The 18,721-nt window shown below is 36.0% G+C and overlaps 1 protein-coding gene across 8 annotated transcripts in view; it reads left to right on the top strand.

Moving 5' to 3' along the window:
• The window catches only part of CACNA2D1 (calcium voltage-gated channel auxiliary subunit alpha2delta 1), a 496,257-nt gene that overhangs the window by 186,151 nt on the left and 291,385 nt on the right, over positions 1-18,721 (top strand). The window lies entirely within an intron of this gene.

Here is an 18,721-nt window from a genome sequence, read left to right on the forward strand (position 1 = left end):
AACCTCCATACTGTTTTCTACAGTGACTGCACCAATTTATATTCCCACCAACAGTGTATAAGGGTTCCCTTTTCTCCACAACCTTGCCAACATTTGTTATTTGTGTTCTTTTTGGTGATAGCCGTTCTGACAGGTGTGAGGTGATAACTCATTGTGGTTTTGATTTTTTTTTCCCTGATAATTATATCAAGCTTCTTTAAAATGCAGAGGAATTGCAGGGGAGGTATAGAGACGGTTTTGCTAGTTGTCTACTCACAATTCATTTCCTATTTTCTCTCTTCTCAAAGTTCTCCTGTGGTATCAGTCATAAGATTTAGGTAGGACTGATTCCAGGCCCAGAACCCGTCACTTAGGAGTGGATTTTGATTGGTGTAAACCATCTCAGTTCAGGATTGGAGATAAAATTTGCCTGTGCCAATCAGCACAAGATCTGTCCTTGATTATAGAGTGTTCTAATAGTTAGGATTAGGAATATTGTTTGATAGTTTTGAGAATATGACCCATGTTCTTCCACTGGATAAAAATAAGGATGATTTTGGAAATTCCCAGCCATTTTGCAACCATGAGGTTGGCATAGCTGAAGATGATGTGCTGAAGATAACACCAACACAGGGAGGAGGTCAGAGACAAGGTCGTGTCTTTTCTTTTTTAATGTGGCAAAATTAGTCTTTCATGATCTGGTTGTTTCACACCTTTTTCAGCCTCATCTCCAGGCTCTTCCCTGCTATACTCTTTAACCCAGCCACATGATCCTGTGAAGAATTTCCAGATTGTCCCATAATCTTAATTCTATGAAATTCTTTTTTTCCTTTAAGTCCCTTTACCTAAAATCCTTCGTATAATCATGCTTCTTCATTGCCCGACTACCATTTATTCTTTAGGACTCAACTCTAGGGAAACTGTCTGCTATGGTGTGAATGCTTGTGTGCCCCCCAGATTCATATGTTGAAACCTAATGCCTAATGTGATGGTATAGGTGGGGAGAATGGGGAGGTGAACCTCCCTATGAGGTGGAACCCTCATGGATGGGATTAGTGCCCTTATAAAAGAGGCTCAAGAGAGCTCTCCTGCCCCTCCTGCCATGTGAAGTTACAATGAACAGACGACCCTTGAAGGCCCTCACCAGACACCAAATCTGCCAGGATCCATGATCTTAGACTTCCCGTCTTCCAGAAGTGTGATAAATAAAGGTTTGTTGTTTGTAAGCCACCCAGTTGATGGTATTTTTCTTACAGCAGCCAGAATGGACTAAGACACTGTCTCTTTGAAGTATTTCTTAGTATCTTTTACTTACCCCTGTTGCATCTACTGATTACGGTATTCCTCCTCTGTTTTCCTAGGACACCTTGGAAAGTGGAAAGACTCTAAGTTGAATTTTAAGTGGAGAATTTGGCCTCTTTCTTACTAGAGCATCTTTAGGATTGATATTTTTTTTCATTACTGTGTCCAAAGAACTGTCCCTTCATCCTGATAGTACTATAGCAGAGTTTTGATAGACTATATCAATGCTGTTTTTTTATAATTGAGATGTAGCTGCATTCTGATAATATTCTGCCCTCTATATGAAACTGTTAAAAATAATTATCTTTCAAACGACATCAGGTGCAAAAAAGATATTACGAACTTGGGTTCACACTGTGAACTTTCACTTTCAAATCTTGGAAAACAAATCACTTGGTTATTTGAAGTATTAGCCTGTGAATAAGAAAACATGGATTCTAATTTTATCTTTTACATTTTCATAATTATCAAAATCCTGTTTTAAATGATTGTGAGAGCAAAGTGCTTGGGAAAATAAACAGCACAACTCAAATAGGGTCACACCTGGGTTTCGTTCCTGTGTGGGCGAGAGAGCTTCCTTCTCTTATTAAGTCACCAGAATTGCCCTGTCCCCAATTATGCCTTTTAAAAGGAGGGACATACGAGAACTCTCGTGGAGGCATGTATAGTCCATGGAAATCTGCCAACAATTTTGGAAAAAACAGTCAAAGTAAATACCTGACTGCTGAGTGAGCATTGTTAACTTTATGCATGAAGTACTTTATCATTGTCATTTTATTATGGTTATTGTTATTATTAATACACATAGTCATGACCTGTGGCAGCTTGGAATCTAAAACAGGCCTGCGAATATCTCCAAATATACTTTGTCTGGCCTGCTCAGTGTGTTAAAGTTGTTAACTTGGTTGCAATATAAGGTGTGGAGTGCCTGTTCCTTATACATGGGCCTTTTCATACATTTGTGTTTTACTTCCTAGTTTCATTTCTCTGAAACAGGAATAGCTGGGATTCTTCTTATCAGATATTGAAGTCTATGTTTGAAGAGCTTAGGGCTTCTCTCTCTCTCTCTCTCCCCTCTCTCTCTATTTCATAGAGTTTAGATTGTTATTTGTAGAATATTTCTCTCTCCAAATTTCAGGATTACTGAATAATGAATTTATAACGCTAAAACTTAATTTATCCTAAGGAAATCTTACAGACTAGATGAAAATGATCATGGGGTCTATCTCCTTATAGTTAATATTAAAAAAAAAAAAGGTTTTGTCAACATGGTACCATCAAATCAAGCAAAGCCTTTGTTTCCATGACAAAGCACCAGCAAGTCCAGCAATACATGATTGCATGTGTTTTAGGGCAGAGCTAAATGGCCCTGTGAGAAGAGTTTGGTCCTTTCGCTTTGAATTATGCATTTGAATTGGCTTGAAAAGGATTGGTATGGTTTAATTCCATATCAGTTGCTGAAATGTTATTTCTTCATGCCAGATCCTTATTTTAAAGTTCCCAAGAGACATAAAAGAGGAGAAAGTAACTAATAGGGATAGCAGTCCTAAAACTTATACTCATGCTCTGTCCAGCTTCCCTTCTTTTCAAAGCGGGTTGCTTTGGTCGATAAGCAATGGTCCAAGGGGTCAGGAACAAGACCCTAGGAGTGGGAGTCTTCTGTGCCTCGTGTGCGCTCGGCGGGAATGTGTCTGTGTGCGTGTATTTGTCGGGTGGCAGTGGGGAGGGGGTGGGAGTGTAGAGTATATTGATGAATAGAACTAACAGAATTAAGCCAAAAGGGCCCCAGAATCCCACCTCCCTCTGCCCCAGCACTGTTGTGGGTCTGTATCACCAGGCAAAGATGGTTTGCCCTTTACATAAAGGTTAAAACTGTCTGAATATTCCCCAAAATATGTTTAAAACACTTTTACGAAACAACTGGTGATTGGAGGAGCTTGCACAGATATCTCAATCATTTTGTCAGCTGATCAAAGAATAAAGTCCCTTCTCTCAGCACTCCTCCCCCCACCAGCATTCTCCACATCCTGCTAACACACACACACACACACACACACACAGAGATCAGACAGGGCTTAAAGCAGAGACTTTGTCTCAACAATACTAACAAAGTAGTTTTTAAAATAAAATGCTTCTCTTGCATTGCTGAGAAAGTTCTGTAATGTTTCTTGCATGCTTTGTTATCAAATAATAGTAGATTGCTAAATTAAAAATGATACATGTTTATAGTACCAGATATTTGTTTATTGACCTGAAAATATATTCGTATTCTACTATCATGTGAGCAAGAACAGGTTACACAAGTATATTTTTAATGTGATAAAATATTTATAAAATAAATGTGTATATTAATATCTACATATGCATAAAATATGAACGTATATATAGGTGTCATATACTTTACGATATTAACTGAGTGGGCTGTAGAGTGTTTGCTTTTTTTGCTTATCAGTATTTTCTAGTTTTTTTTTCTACAATGAGCATGAAGCACTTATAAAATAAGTATTTTTTGTTGTTTTTGAAAAATGTAATGACTGATCAGGGTTCTTGGATGCAGAGGCTTAGGGCTTTGAAGGGATGTGACTCCTGTGATAGCCTGAAGTAAGTTTACCCTGAATGCAGAGGATCAAGTACACACAAACAGGGTAACACCTGACCTTTAATGAGCTGAGGCCACAAATTTATATACACGCATATTTATAGAACACATATATAGTAGTAAGTAACATGCTTATAAACTGTAAACTATCATAGAAGGGATGTTTAAATATAAACCTATAGCTTATGCTATGCCAGAAAGTGAAGTATCAGGGCTTTTATAACTAACCACCAACATGTGTTTTACTCTGTAATGTTGTCAGTTTCTCCTCCTTGAAAATGAATACTTGACAGCATTTTATTTAAAGTGAACTTTACAAAACTAACTAAAGGGTTGTCTAAACCCCGAGTGTGTGTGTGTGTGTGTGTGTGTGTAGCTGGACAAAGAAGTTGCAACATTTTGAATTACTGAATGTTTAAGAATGCTTGGCTTTCTTGCAAAATTTGGTGTTCCATTTTATTTATAAAACAAATATCCTCACCAATCTTACTGTATATAGTGTTTAGTTATTCTATTACTAGAGTTTTCTTCCATCTTGGGAAATACCAAAACGAAGAGTTCAGTTGTGTCGTGGAGACTTTTGCATGAATGGATAATTATCCAGGGGTTTATTCAAGACAAAAACAAATTTTGCATCAGTGCAGAGCTGAGCAGGCTGTAAGCTCAAGAGGATTTGGAGAATTTTGTCTCACCTGTGATGAAGGTGATTGGAGTGAGACAGTTATCGATGATACTGTGAAACATTAATGTTCCATGGCCGGCCTAAGGTTGGCCATGGACTTGCTGCCCAGGTGACGTATTATAGTTCTTGTTGGTATCAGTGCTGCTCCCTGGGTTTAAGTGGACATGCTGGAGGATGCTTTAAGCTTTGTTGGAAAATCAGCCCTCCTGAGCCATTGCTACATTTTCAATTTTATTGCACTTTTCCGAAGTATGAGAGACAGTAATGATCAAAGATTTTTTTTCTCATGTATAATTCATATGATGCTGATGGAAAGCACATCGCCATTGTCTGTAGTAGTGGAATATGGTTAAAATTATACATTTAAAATAATACTAGTAATTGTGTTCGTATGTGTTAAAGTTGGAAAGTTAGGAATGTTAGGAAAAGATTTTGATTTTTGAAAGGCCTTAGTGTCTTCATCTTTTAGCTACTATTTTAAAAAGACCTCTAGGGTATACTTTATCAAGCTGTCAATATGTGTACCTTACTGAAGATGAAATTTGTAGAACATTCATGGTCTGTATTTGTGACCTAGGCAGTCCTACCCTTGACAACTTTTAAGCTACTTTTGGAATACTGCTTTGCCTCCTGTGGCTTAGCAAGTCATTTAATTTAAGAAATACATGTTATCCATACCCACGTACAAATTGTGTGTGTACATTAATATTTTCTAATGCCTAGCATTGCATTTTCATTACCTTTATTTATTTGTTTCTGATTGCCCTTTATGTTTCTCTGGCATGTAAATTTAGCTGCCTAATTTTGCCCCCAGATTGTCTATCAAATTTTGCAGATCCATTCCTAAGCTTTGAAGAGAAAGACCCACTGAAAATCTTACATAAAGGAATAGGTACATAATGACAATAATCAAACCTCAGTTTTAACACACACACAAACACATTTTTAAACTAAGTGTGCTACAAAAACATTAAATTAATAAGGTGACTAATTACCAGTCGTGCTTCTGCCATCCATTTGCCCATGTGAGATTTTATAAAAATAAGTTACTCATTTATGACACAGGAAACATAGGAAAGCTGCTTACAATAAACTTGTCAAGATCAAATACGATAAAAGATGTGGTGATACCTAAAAACAAAATTAAGTATACTATCCATAGAGAAAATTTGAAAGAGGATGCTGCATCAAGAATTCTTAAGTAATGAAGAACTTTCTTCCTATTGAGAATAATTTTCCTTTGTGTAACCTTGTTTTCTGGCTATTAATTTCCTCTAATTATAATCATTCTGTGTTTTATTTCTTTTTTTTTCTTGTTTAATTTCACTTTCTTTTTATTTCAACTGATGTGCAGGCATTTGGCCATGTTGTGTTATTTCCACACGGGCTTTAAGCTCATCTCTTAGTAGTTATTACTTGATTCAGTGTAACATAGGTTAGGGCTGGTGGTCTACTGTAGAAAACTTTATAAAAGTAAACCTAAACATCCAATTTGCACCTAAGAAAATGTAAAGGGCATTTTTAAATGCAATTATGATTAATAGTTATTTTAGATTGCTTTCTTCCTCAAGCTCACTTTCTTCCTTTTGTCTTATGGGATTATAGAAACCTCTTTGATAAATAAAAGGATTTGTATGCAGCTTTGGATACCTCATCCCTTAGTGTCATGAAGGATTTGAACTTAGAGCTGATTAAAATCCTAATAAATGAATACACATAAGTATTTATCCATTGAGATAAAAATGGCAATTTTAATAACAAGAGTGCGCTTTGTTTCTATGAAATGTTCTCCCTTGAGGAGCTCAATGCCTTTGAAAAAATTATAAAACACACAAATTATCTCATTAATGTGCACATTAATTAATGAATGAAAACTCTTTTCCCTCTCATTGAAAGATACAAATCAAGGTGAAATATGAAAGGCTTTATACCTCTAAATTAGTCTGTTGAAAGAACGGTGAGATCAGCCCAGAAAATTCTTAAAAGTCTTTTGTCTTTATTCCCTTTATGAAGACAGCATGAGGTTTCTGGTCACCTTTGAAAATGGGAATTTTGACATTTCAATGCAAGAATCTCGAATCATACTTTTAAAAACTCAAAAGCTAGAGCAAAAATGTAAATAATTCTGTGATTTCACTATTGGAGGCTGTATAGAATAAAGATTAAGGTGTGGGGATCTAGGGTCCTGCTATGTGTGTTTCCTTCTGGCTACACCCATGCAGTGTATAGGGTGAGAGTGGGTTAGAGACATGGCCTCTTGCTACCTCAGCCTTCTCACCTCCGAAGGGGGATCACGACACCTTGCTCCTGGGTTTGTTATGGGGATTGGAAGAGATAATGTATGTAATATGCCATATTGCTTGGCAGGTAACCCCTACTCAGTAACAGTTGCCTATTTTAATAATACTTTGATAATAATAACTGACAATAACAAGTAAATATTCGGATATCTTATCTGTTCTAATTGGGAATTTTGTTTCCCTATTTCAGGAAAAGGTGAACCAATTATATGTCAAGCTATCTTTAAAAATTGCTTGCAAGGCATGGAATCCACTGTAGAATTGAAGTTTTAAATGATCTATAACTAAAATCAGCCAGGATTCTTCTCTTTGGAAAAATGTATTATACATAAAACTTGTACTTTAATGGTGCTTGTGGAAGGTGTTCTGGTGGGGGGAGGTGAAAGATGGGGAAGACTTGAAATAAAAAAGAGGTAAATAGTTTAGTTCTGTATACCATATTTAAAGGTTTGCTTTCATTATAAAGCAAAAGATCAGAGCAGCACAGTTTAAAATGTCTTGCTACAGAACTTAAATAGATATTGGGAGCACAAATATCTATTTAACATATAACAAAATGTTTTGGTATCCTAACTATCCAGAGTTAAATATACAACTTTTCAGTGCTTGAAAGATTTTCTTGAACATTTGATTTGTGATTTTAAAAGAAGATTGACTTTCATGGTATGATGAACTATTTCCTAACTGTGACACTAAATATGATTTTAAGGCACACTCTTAATTTTAATAAAATGTGAGCAAAATACATTTTCCCTGCTTTTGCAAAATACTTTTTTTCTTCAATAAATTCAGTATGAGCCTGACTCAAAAAATTGATTTGGAATGTGTGGATGTGTATAATACAAAGCAAACAAATGAAGCAAAAAACAAAAAACAAAAAACAATGCAGTGAGTTCATTTGACGAAGGAAAATTTTATAGTTTATATAATGAAAATCACTTCCTTGTTATTTGATTTGCTGAATAAGATCTTTTGCATTTGACAAAGCCATGTTCTTTCAGTGATTACTACTATAAAAAACATAATTCCAGTTAGCGTATGAGCGTGAAAAAGTGGACTTTATTTAAAAAGATGCAACCTAAAAATTCTTACTAGGAGGAATGAGTATAAATTAGTTAAAATCCAAAAATAAAATTCTTTGTCTAACAGAAAAGTGAAATATTTGTAGTGAATTTGAATATGATACAAATAACATGTTTATTCTCACATCATGAGAATTGCTTCTGGTAGCTATGTCTGCTGTTAGCTGTGTTTAAAGATAATAATGTCTCAGGTAGGTTAGATAATTGAGTAAAACATTTGGTATCACTCATTATTTTAGTCTAGTGTATTGCATGCTACTCTCTGATATTATTTCTTATTCTTGGCAATAAAATTCATTTACTGTTACTTCAAGGATATTTAGATTCACATAATGTTAATTAATCCATAATTAATCCCTAGCTCATGCATTATAGGAGACTTTATCACCTTTTTTTTTTTTCTTATTCAAGGCCTCATAGCAAACTTTTGATGATAGATTTTATCTTCTTTATGAAGGTGAAGTAGTTGAAGAAGAGTTTTGGAAAATGATTTTCGAAGCTTACATGTGAATGATTAAATGCATTTGAGGAGGTACCATCGTAATTCTGCTCTTACAGCCCAGGACATTATATTTTTTCCTGTACTAAGGTTTTCAGTAGACCAATACTATGAATAGTGAGGCAATTTTACTCCTAGAGGAATTAAAGATAGTAGCATATATTTCTGCTATTAGCGTGATGCTATATTTATTTATTTTATTTCTTTCCCTCTGGAAGCTTGCCACTGTATATAAGTTCATACTGTTGATATAACCGTATTAGCACTAAACATAGAAATTATTTCCACATATGTGTGCCTGGGCCCAGCATTATCCCTTCTGACCTAGTCTCCTCCCACCTCTCCTTCCATTCATACACACACACACACACACACACACACACACACATACACACATTCCCCCCTCCCCACCCCCAAACATTCCAGAATGATTAGGAGATTAACATCTGAAAGGTGACATGGTGACGGTATAAGTAGACCTCTTGGGACCCCTTTTGTCATGAATCTCCAAATTGATCCCACAGAGATGAAGTGAGTATTCCCAGATGGTTGAAATTGCATTGTAGGGTATTGGCTTGTCTTCAGCTGTCTGACCTTAAGTAGGTTCCAGCAATTCCCTGGAACTCCAGATATCCCTGAATTAACGCAAAATATAGTCTAGATTAGCATGATTCTCTCTGAAGCTACTTCATAGTGTTGAGAGCAAAATATAGAAAAAAAGTATTTAGGTTAAATGTTGAGCTACAGAAACATAGTTTTATCTTTAATAAGTAAACATCTATTAATCTAAACCATTAGTAAAGCTTATCGAGGTGTCTGATTCATAATTGGGTTAATAACTACTGAGAAAATCTGAAAAATTATTTTCAGTTTACATTCGAGTTACATCAGTCCTACTATACACCTGGTAGAATTGGAATACTGAGAGCTTGCAACCAAATTAAAGATGTTTTAAGGAGTGCTTTAGATCCTTAGGTTTGCATACTCTTAGTTCAGCTCTAATCTTTAAATAATTCTATAACGACACTTTAAAGGTGCCTTTTAGGTAAAATTTAAGGAAGAGTACTTTATGTATTTATAGAACAAATTATTACATTAATTGATGAATTAATTAACATATAAAGCAATAGGAAATGAAAGATACATGGTTTGTAAGAATTCTTTGACGCATTGACACTACCAGGTCTGTAGTACAGTTAGACTTGCTGGTCAACTTTGAGATTTTAAAGCCCATTTTATGTTTCGTGTTCTCATAAAAGGCTAATATTTTTCTAAACTCAGTTACAGATTTAGATCCAAAATGTAAAATGGGATTATTAGCTCAGGAATGAAATTTGAATTCTCTTGAAGTTTGTAGTAAATTAGGTGATGGAGAAGGTGAAGAAATATTACATATATTGAGAACCTGCTGTTTTAGAGATTCCATTTAATTTAATAACCACAGTAACTTATGATGTCAGTGATGTTATTATAGTTTTATAGAGGAGGAAACAGGCTCATCGACATTAATTAATTTGTCTGAGTGATACAACTGGTGGGTGAGTGCCAGGGATGGGATTTAAACCTGAATCTGTATGACTCCAAAGATGAGGATCCTTTTCCTCATCCATACGCGTCACAGAGAGTCTGATATTGTAGTTCGTGTTTATCGCTCAGTTCTATCTTCATTTTTGATAGGCCAATTCTTAGCTAAACCAGCAACATCTACCTTAGTTGTTACTTCTTTACACTTAATGTGTTTGCCTTTTTACTACAGACTGTGGAAAGAGCTTGAGCATTGTGGCTGAGATTTGCAAATATGTAAAGAAATTGAAAACTGTTCCGTGGTGGTGGTGGTGGTGGTGGTGGTGGTGGTTGTGTGTGTGTGTGTGTGCGCGTGCACGCACACGCACGAGTTTACACATCATAAGCACATAGACAAGTTCAAGTCGACCTTGTGGATAGGCTAAATACTTACAGTAGGCCTTCCTTGCCTTCGACAAAGTCATTTACTAGACAGGAAAATGCAGTTGGCTTCTAACATAATTTTAAAAAGAGGCAAATAATTTAGACTTACTTCTACCCTATAGAAAAAGTCAGGCACTGGCTTTAACAATATAGGTTTAAAATGTAAAATAGATAGCTAGTGGGAAGCAGCCGCATAGCACAGGGAGATCAGCTCAGTGCTTTGTGACCACCTAGAGGAGTGGGATAGGGAAGGTGGGAGGGAGACGCAAGAGGGAGGAGATATGGGGATGTATGTATATGTATAGCTGATTCACTTTGTTATAAAGCAGAAACTAACACACCATGGTAAAGCAATTATACTCCAATAAAGATGTTAAAAAAAAACAATATAGGTTTTGATATCTTTATAATGGATATTGGGAAATTAATTTTTGTCTTTTTTGTTTAGTGAAAGGCTTTGTAGCTACATAAATGTGCCTTAAAGAGAAAAATTAATTTACTAGAAGAAATCTATCAGATAACACAATTATTTTTAGCTGCTACTGCTATCATTACTAATGAGGAGAAACTTAGAGGAAACAAGGGAAGTATCCCTATAGCAGTGGGGTTTTTTCTGTTTGTTTTGTTTTGTGGAAGGGGTGGTGCTTACCGAATATTTTAAAATGATTAGTCCTTTGAATCATGACTGAGTGGAGCTAAAATTTTAGTTCCCTTATGGTGTCTTTATATAGGCCTGATGTTTTTTTTACAGCATACTCTAAATTTATCACATTTGGCCCACATATATAGCTTCATTTGGCTAAGTTATTGGTATTTAGAGGGAATAAGATCTAGCTCTCTACTAGCAGCATTCTCTTTAATGTCTTTTATTTTCCTGACACAATAGTATTTCTAAATTAATATTCTGTTGCTTTTAAAGAAATTAGAGAAAAGGGAGAAAAGAGATGGATTTAACTAAAATACTGTTGTAAAAATAAGCATAGGTTACTAGAGCTTCTGTCGGGTTGCTATTCCCTTTTTATCGGTTTAATGTATTGGCTCCTAACATATTATAAGGGGCCTCCTAAGACTATATTACTTAGTAGTATTTTACTTACCTCAAAATGTCCTTATCCTAATACACCCTTCGTCTACTCAGTAATTTTTTTTTTTCATTCAACAAAGGGTTGTTCCACATGTATTTTGTGTCAGATATTGTAACGAGTTTTGAGAATAATAAGATGAATAAATTCAGTTGCCATGTTTGTTCTCAAGCAACATCTAGTCTATCCGCAAAGACAGATCCATCAGAGTCAACTACATGTGTGGTATTAAGCAATGACAGTTTTCTGTTAAGCAAACATTTAATGAGTGTGTGTCGTGTGGCAGGCACAGCGAGAGCAGTGAAGGTACAAACATGTCTAAGTCTAGGTTGTGCCTCTTAAGGAACTCAGAGACTCTTCTGGCAAATGGAGGTGTAAGCATATGGTTTGTCTTGACCATGGCTGTTAGAGTTACATTCATGGCTCTGGGAAGCACAGAGGAAGGGCTGTTTACCTGTGCGGGGCTAGGAGTAACAAAGGGACTGCTCCTGCCTGACTTGGGCAATGCTGAATGAAAAACATGCTTGCCAATAACGACAAAACAGTAATTTGATGGGACTAGAGAAACTCCACAGTAGAGGGAACTTAATTTGTCTTCTGTCGTTTTGGTAGCCACACAGAATGTCATATTAAAGAATTTGGGATTTTTCTTGAAAATGACACGCGGCTATACAGGGACTTTAAGTGGATCACGTTAGTTTTTAAAAATACTTACTCCAGGAGTGCAGGAGTCCTCCTAGAAAGGGTTAAGGCGGGAGGCCAGAAGACTTCTCATTAACAAGAAATTTCACTGTTAAGGACCCGTGGCCACTGGCTCTTTGTTGAAAGTTGGCAGTTTATTTGATCAACTGAACTCAAGTACCTATAATTTTCTGGGCTCTGTGTTGGGATCTGAGACTGTAAAGAGGCTGTGACATGGGCCTTCCCATAGGCATTTTCTGGCAGACAAGTGTAAAAATGATTCATGGTCCCCCTCCCTGAGGTTGTTAGAGATGATCTTTAGCTGTGTTGGACTTATTGAAGACCTTTCCTCAATTTGCCTTCCACATATTTTTTCAATTAAATTAAGCTTAATAGAGAGTTTCATTGGCTTATACCTAATGGATGTCTAAAAATTATACATCATATTCCTAGAGACCAGCAGTTTATAAAAGACACGCTATAGAAAAAGTGAAATATGTATGAAAGTGTCGTGTGCCTATGAACTTTGGACCCTCAGAGGTACCTCTGAGGTTCACCATAGATAAATAAAGATAAATAAGAAAGGAAATCATTTCAGTGGAATTACTGATTTTCCAGCAGGTTTTGCTATTATTTATTTTCCTAATCCACAAATACTAAGAGCTCTGTTATGGGACAGACTCTACTATATTTTGATAGTAAGAAAAGTTTGCAAAGATTTTGGATATCACCCTTAGAGTCAGCACTGGTGTGTTCACACCTGGTCTCTAGTTATATGTTCATAAACTCCTGATGGTTTTAGCTCGGTGCTGGCCTGTAGCCCATGTTAGTTTTGAAGCCTTAGGATACTTGGGTATTTTCAAGTCCAGTGACCTTGGTCTTTGCAGGTTTCTGTCAGGACCTGATCTGCTTACTCAACATCACTAATCATCAGGGAAATGAAAATTAAAACCACAGTGAGATACCACCTCACACCTGTCAAAATGTCTATTATTAAAAAGACAAAAAATAACAAGTGTTGGCGAGGTTGTGGAGAAAAGGAAACCTCATGCACTGTTGGTGGGAAGGTAAATTGGTGCAGCCACTGTGGGAAACGGTATGAAGATTCCTCAAAAAGTTAAAAACAGAACTACCATATGATTCAGTAATTCTGCTCCTGGGTATTTATTTGATGAAAACAAAAACGCAAATTAGAAAAGATATATGCACCCCTATGTTCATTTCAGCATTATTCACAATAGCCAAGATATGGAAGCAACCTAAGTGCCCATCAATAGACAAATGGAAAAAGAAGGTTTGGTATATATATGCAATGGAATATTTCTCGCCATAACAAAAGAATAAAATCTTACCATTTGCAACAGCATAAATGGACCTAGAGGGCATTATGCTAAGTGAAATAAGTCAGACCTATAAGTGAAATACTGTATAATTTCATTTATATGTGGAATCTAAAAAACAAAACAAATGATCAAACAATAGAAACAGAGTAATAGATACAAAGAACAAACAGATAGTTGCTAGAGGGGAGGAGGTGGAGGGGAGGAAATAACTAGATAAGGGAGATTAAGAGGTACAGACTTCCAGTTGCAAAATAAATGAGTCATGGCTATGATATGTACAGTGTGGGGAATATAGTCAATAACTATGTAATATCTTTGTATGATGGTATATCATAACTAGACTTACTGTGGCAATCATTTTGAAATGTATAGAAATATCAAATTACTATGTTGCATAACAAGAACTAACATAGTGTTGTAGGTCAGTTGTACTTCAAAACAAACAAACAAACAAACTCATAGAAAAAGAGATCAGATTTGTGGTTACCAGAGGCAGGTGGAGGAAGGAGAGGGAATTGGATGGAGGCTGGCAAAAGGTGAACACTCCCAGTTATAAGGTAAATAAGTACTAGGGATATAATGTACAACATGATAAATATAATTAACACTGCTGTTAAAGAGTAAATCCTAAGGGCTCTCATCACAGGGAAAATGTACCTTTTCTATTTCTTTAATTTCGTATCTGTATGAAATGATGGAAGGTCACTAAACTTAGTGTGGTAATCATTTCACGATATATTTAAGTCAAGTCATGTTGTACCTTTTAAACTTACACAGCGCTGTATGTCAATTATATCTCAGTAAAACTGGAAGAAAAAAAAGACATGATCTGCTTCCAACCATTGCTGATGTGGCTGATTAATAACTTCAGCATACGTGTGGGAATGACTACTGGTGTGATGTAATTTTTCTGCTCTCCTTTTAGATTGGATTTAAGTGAATTGTGGTGTCAGAATAAGAACTTATTCAAAAGGTTAGCATAAGTCTACTTGGCAGTGAGGAACACAAGAAAATATAGGTTCTGGGATTTCCCTGATGGCGCAGTGGTTAAGAATCTGCCTGCCAATGCAGGGGATACGGGTTCGAGCCCTGGTCCGGGAAGATCCCACATACTGTGGAGCAACTAAGCCCATGCGCCACAACTACTGAGCCTGCGTGCTGTAACTACTGAAGCTCACACGCCTAGAGTGCGTGCTCCGCAGCAAGAGAAGCCACCGCAACGAGAAGCCCTCACACTGCAACGAAGAGTAGCCTCAGCTTGCCGCAACTAGAGAAAGCCCGCGTGGAGCAATGAAGACCCAATGCAGCCAAAAATAAAATAAAGTAAATTAAAAAAAAAAAAAAAAGAAAGAGTCCACCTGCCAATGCAGGGGACAAGAGTTCAATCCCTGATCTGGGAAGATCCTACATGCTGCAGAGCAACTAAGCCTGTGCACCACAACTACTGAGCTTGCTCTCTAGAGCCCGCGAGCCACAACTACTGAAGCCCGTGTGCCTAGAGCCCGTGCGCTGCAACAAGAGAAGCCACCGCAATGAGAAGCCTGCGCACCGCAACGAAGAGTAGCCCCCGCTCACCACAACGAGAGAAAGCCTGTGCACAGCAACGAAGAACCAAAGCAGCCAAAATTAAATAAATTAATTAAAAAAAGAAAATATAGGTTCTGTAAAACACATGTTAGATGGTGGTTGAATGCTGGACTTGAAGACGGACAACACTGAATCCTCTTGTCTCCAGTATGAATTTGTTGTGAGATTTCAATTTCCTTATCCACAAAAGAAGATAGTACCTACTTTAAAATGTAGGATGGTTGAGAGGATGAAGTCTGATTATGTAGAAGATAGTGTGTGAAAAAATATTACTGTATAACAATAAATACCTGTGAGTAAAAGTAATAATGTGTAATGCTTACATCATTCTAAGCATGCTTCCTTATTTTTTAAATTGACATCTCCAGTTTCTAAGTAAGCCACCAATTGGACCATTTACTTTGGCTACGGAAAGTAATTCCATTAGGAGATCAGAATGTTAAAGTGAGGTTAATAATTGTTGACGATTTGGTTGTAAAATTAAAAGTACTTAAATGAGTAGGGTTTTACACAACCTATTCATACCTGATAGTCCCAGTAGAAAAAAATAGAAGATAGAAAAAAAAAATCTAAAAAACAAGACAGAAGGATATGTTTGTGTGTATATGTGTGATGTTTTGCCAATAACACATATAACTCTCATATCTTGCATTGAGTATTTACTCACTGAGCTAGCTTTAGAAGTTCTAGTTATTAGATTTTCTGTTTAGTTCCTGACATTACCCCACATTTTAAAAAAATACAAAGGGGAGGAATTATTATTAGTATCAATATTTTGAGTTTTATTAGTAGGAAGATACTTGAAAATCTTGTTTTTAGGATTTAGAACACTCTGGTTCAAAGTTTTTACATAATTTGTAAAAATGTTGGATAATAGTACTCAGCTATTAGAAAAAGACACTTTAAAATATGTTCATAATAAGCACAGTGTTATAGAATTAGTGTGATAATTTTTATTTTTACGGGTGCTAGTATATGATTTAGGTGGACCCATTAAAATAAAGAACATTTTTATTTATAATTGTATTAAAATACCCAGTTAGAAATGTAAGTAGATTCCACCATTGCTGAGGAAACAGATTTCCTTTCACAAGGTCATTATTTTATTTCCCTCTTCAATAAAAAATTTTAGAATTTAGAACAACAATCACCTGCAGTAGATGGTAAATTAGTTTTATGGCATGGAACTCTGCCATAAGTGAGGAAATATTGTTAAGAACATATGAGTCAAATAGAACTTAAGAATAGTAACGTTTTTCTTCTATTTTTGTTATATCGTCAAGTTGGATACTTTTAGAAAAAGCCCAATGTAAGAAACACTACTAAATAAAAAGAGACAAAGGCTTCTAATAGCTTTATTTGAATTCCTTTTTCTAACTTAAATCAATGAAGAAAATGGCTTACTCAGAGTCAATTTTTCTGATATACAATTGGTTAGTGTAGAGATTAAATTATGAACGTCACATTTAATTTAAAACTAAAGAGAGAAATAGCATTATCACAGAGAATGTGCTCTTTTGTGAATGTCAAGTGCAACTTGTTGAAGGTCTTTTGAGAAACAAGTAAGACTGTACATTAGTTATGCATGCCTGGAGCACCTACCAGATTGGCATACAGATGCCAAGTACACTATTGATCTGCACTGTTGTTAATGCAGGTTGGCTCTTGGAATGACACTTGTCTCTATTTTCCATTATGAGAGGAATGAGTCTGTGCTTCGGAATGGATCCAAAGCCCCTGAAAGTTTGCTTAGAAATAACATTCTTGCCAGGAAGTTGGTTTTCACTTTCCATGTTTGCGATTTACCTAGTAACAGCGGAGTTTCTAGAGAGGCCTTTTCTCTCTGTGCTGCATTTTTCTTCTCAAATCTTGATTTTCCTTAAGAAACAGGTGTCTTTTTGTTAGGATGGTGCTACACAACTGAGAATGTTGTCAAATGTTGTTGGCCTGCTCATTTCTGTTCCCTTGTTGGCCTTTCACATAGGTTATTGGGAGGGTTAGGAGGGTTCATTCGTGGAAAGTTCTTATACAGTTCCTAGCACATGGTCAGTCATCAGTAGGGCAGGTGGTGAGTATATCTCGATTAGAGAGATGAGGGAAATGAGTCATGGAAATATCAGCTGTTTAGTACAGAGACATCATTGGGCCTCATGTACAGTGGCATTTTAGGAAACATCCAGGTCATCCTTGTCTCCTTAACTGTGGCCCATTGGCTTGTCATGACCCCATAGCTCCAAAGCTAAAAGTCCAGCCATCAGGGTAATTAGGTAGTGTTCCTTGGCATCTTAGGCAAAATCTAGGAAAAAATATGGAAAATCCAGACATGATGAAATCATGAGAATGAATATAAACGATAAAAGTAGAAGAGTCATCAGTAGATCTTTTATCAGTACTCTTATGATTAATCTTTGGCATCAACATCATCATCAACATCATCATCACCATCACTTCATTTCTCTGGTTTAACAGAATTTAAAGTGACGTGTGAGAATGGAATGAGTTACTGGCAATTAAAAGGATCATTGGATATAGTGAATTCATAATGCTGCCTGGTGCTCTGAAGGAAGCTTCCCCTCCTCTCAAATGAAAGTGCCTTTGCCTTTGGTGGGTGTGCTGGATAACGTGTCCTCAGGCATCAACTAAAGCATTGAAGGATAACTGGTTTAGTTCCACTTTCCATTAGCACTGGTTGGACTGTTTCTTTCAGGAGACAAGCATTATAACATTTTTATCTGCAGAGAGGAGTTGATTTTTGCTGATTACACCACAGAGAATATTTGAGCAAAATGTTTAGTTGCTTTATGTAGCTTACCAGTCCACCTGTTTTGTAAGTAATTGTCATTAAAAGGAAGAGGAACAGAATTAAAGCGTACTGTTGTTAGACGTTACTTTCATCTTTTAGTTTGATTGTTTAGCCTGGTGAACATGTTTTGGTAATTTTACTCATTCTCAAGTTTCACCTCTGGTCACTGGGTTAGACATTGGAGAGAGGTTAATATTTGTCATGTGATATGTTGCAGCACTTGAATAGTAACAGCTTTATTAGTAATTCTCATAAGCCATCATATTTAACACTGATTCTGTGTAAAAGTCTGTTATGAGCCCAGAGGCACAAGGATATGCCTGTTTTGGAGAGAAAAGTAGGAAAAAGTTTCTCTCTTCAAATGTATAGCATGTATGGGACAAACCAAGGTAATTCATATTCATTTTTACTTTCAAAAATCAGACTTTTACGTTAGTAAACGTTTCCTTATGTTAACTACTTAATTTTTATTTATTGATTGACTCCATTTTCAGTTTTCCCTGCTAAGTGGGTTGTCTAAAAAATTCAAAGAAGATAATTATGGCCCCCTTGTGGTGAAATAATGTAAAATTCTCAAGATTGAAGAATAACTTTTTTTCTAAAAAAATTATTCTTGAAAATTCAAAAACTATAGCTTCAAAACTCATAAAATAGTTTGATGGATAATAAAGACATAAGTTCACTGAACATATATTTAATTAACATGTGGCCAAATACCTAATTTTTTACATAAAGAGATAAATGTTCATGCTTATGTGAATAAAATATCTGAATAATTATATTCCTTACCCCACCTTCTGTGATATTTTAGTTCAGATATATTAATAAGGTAGTT

This window comes from Balaenoptera musculus, chromosome 9, assembly GCF_009873245.2.
Source record: "Balaenoptera musculus isolate JJ_BM4_2016_0621 chromosome 9, mBalMus1.pri.v3, whole genome shotgun sequence".
Lineage (NCBI taxonomy): Eukaryota > Metazoa > Chordata > Mammalia > Artiodactyla > Balaenopteridae > Balaenoptera > Balaenoptera musculus.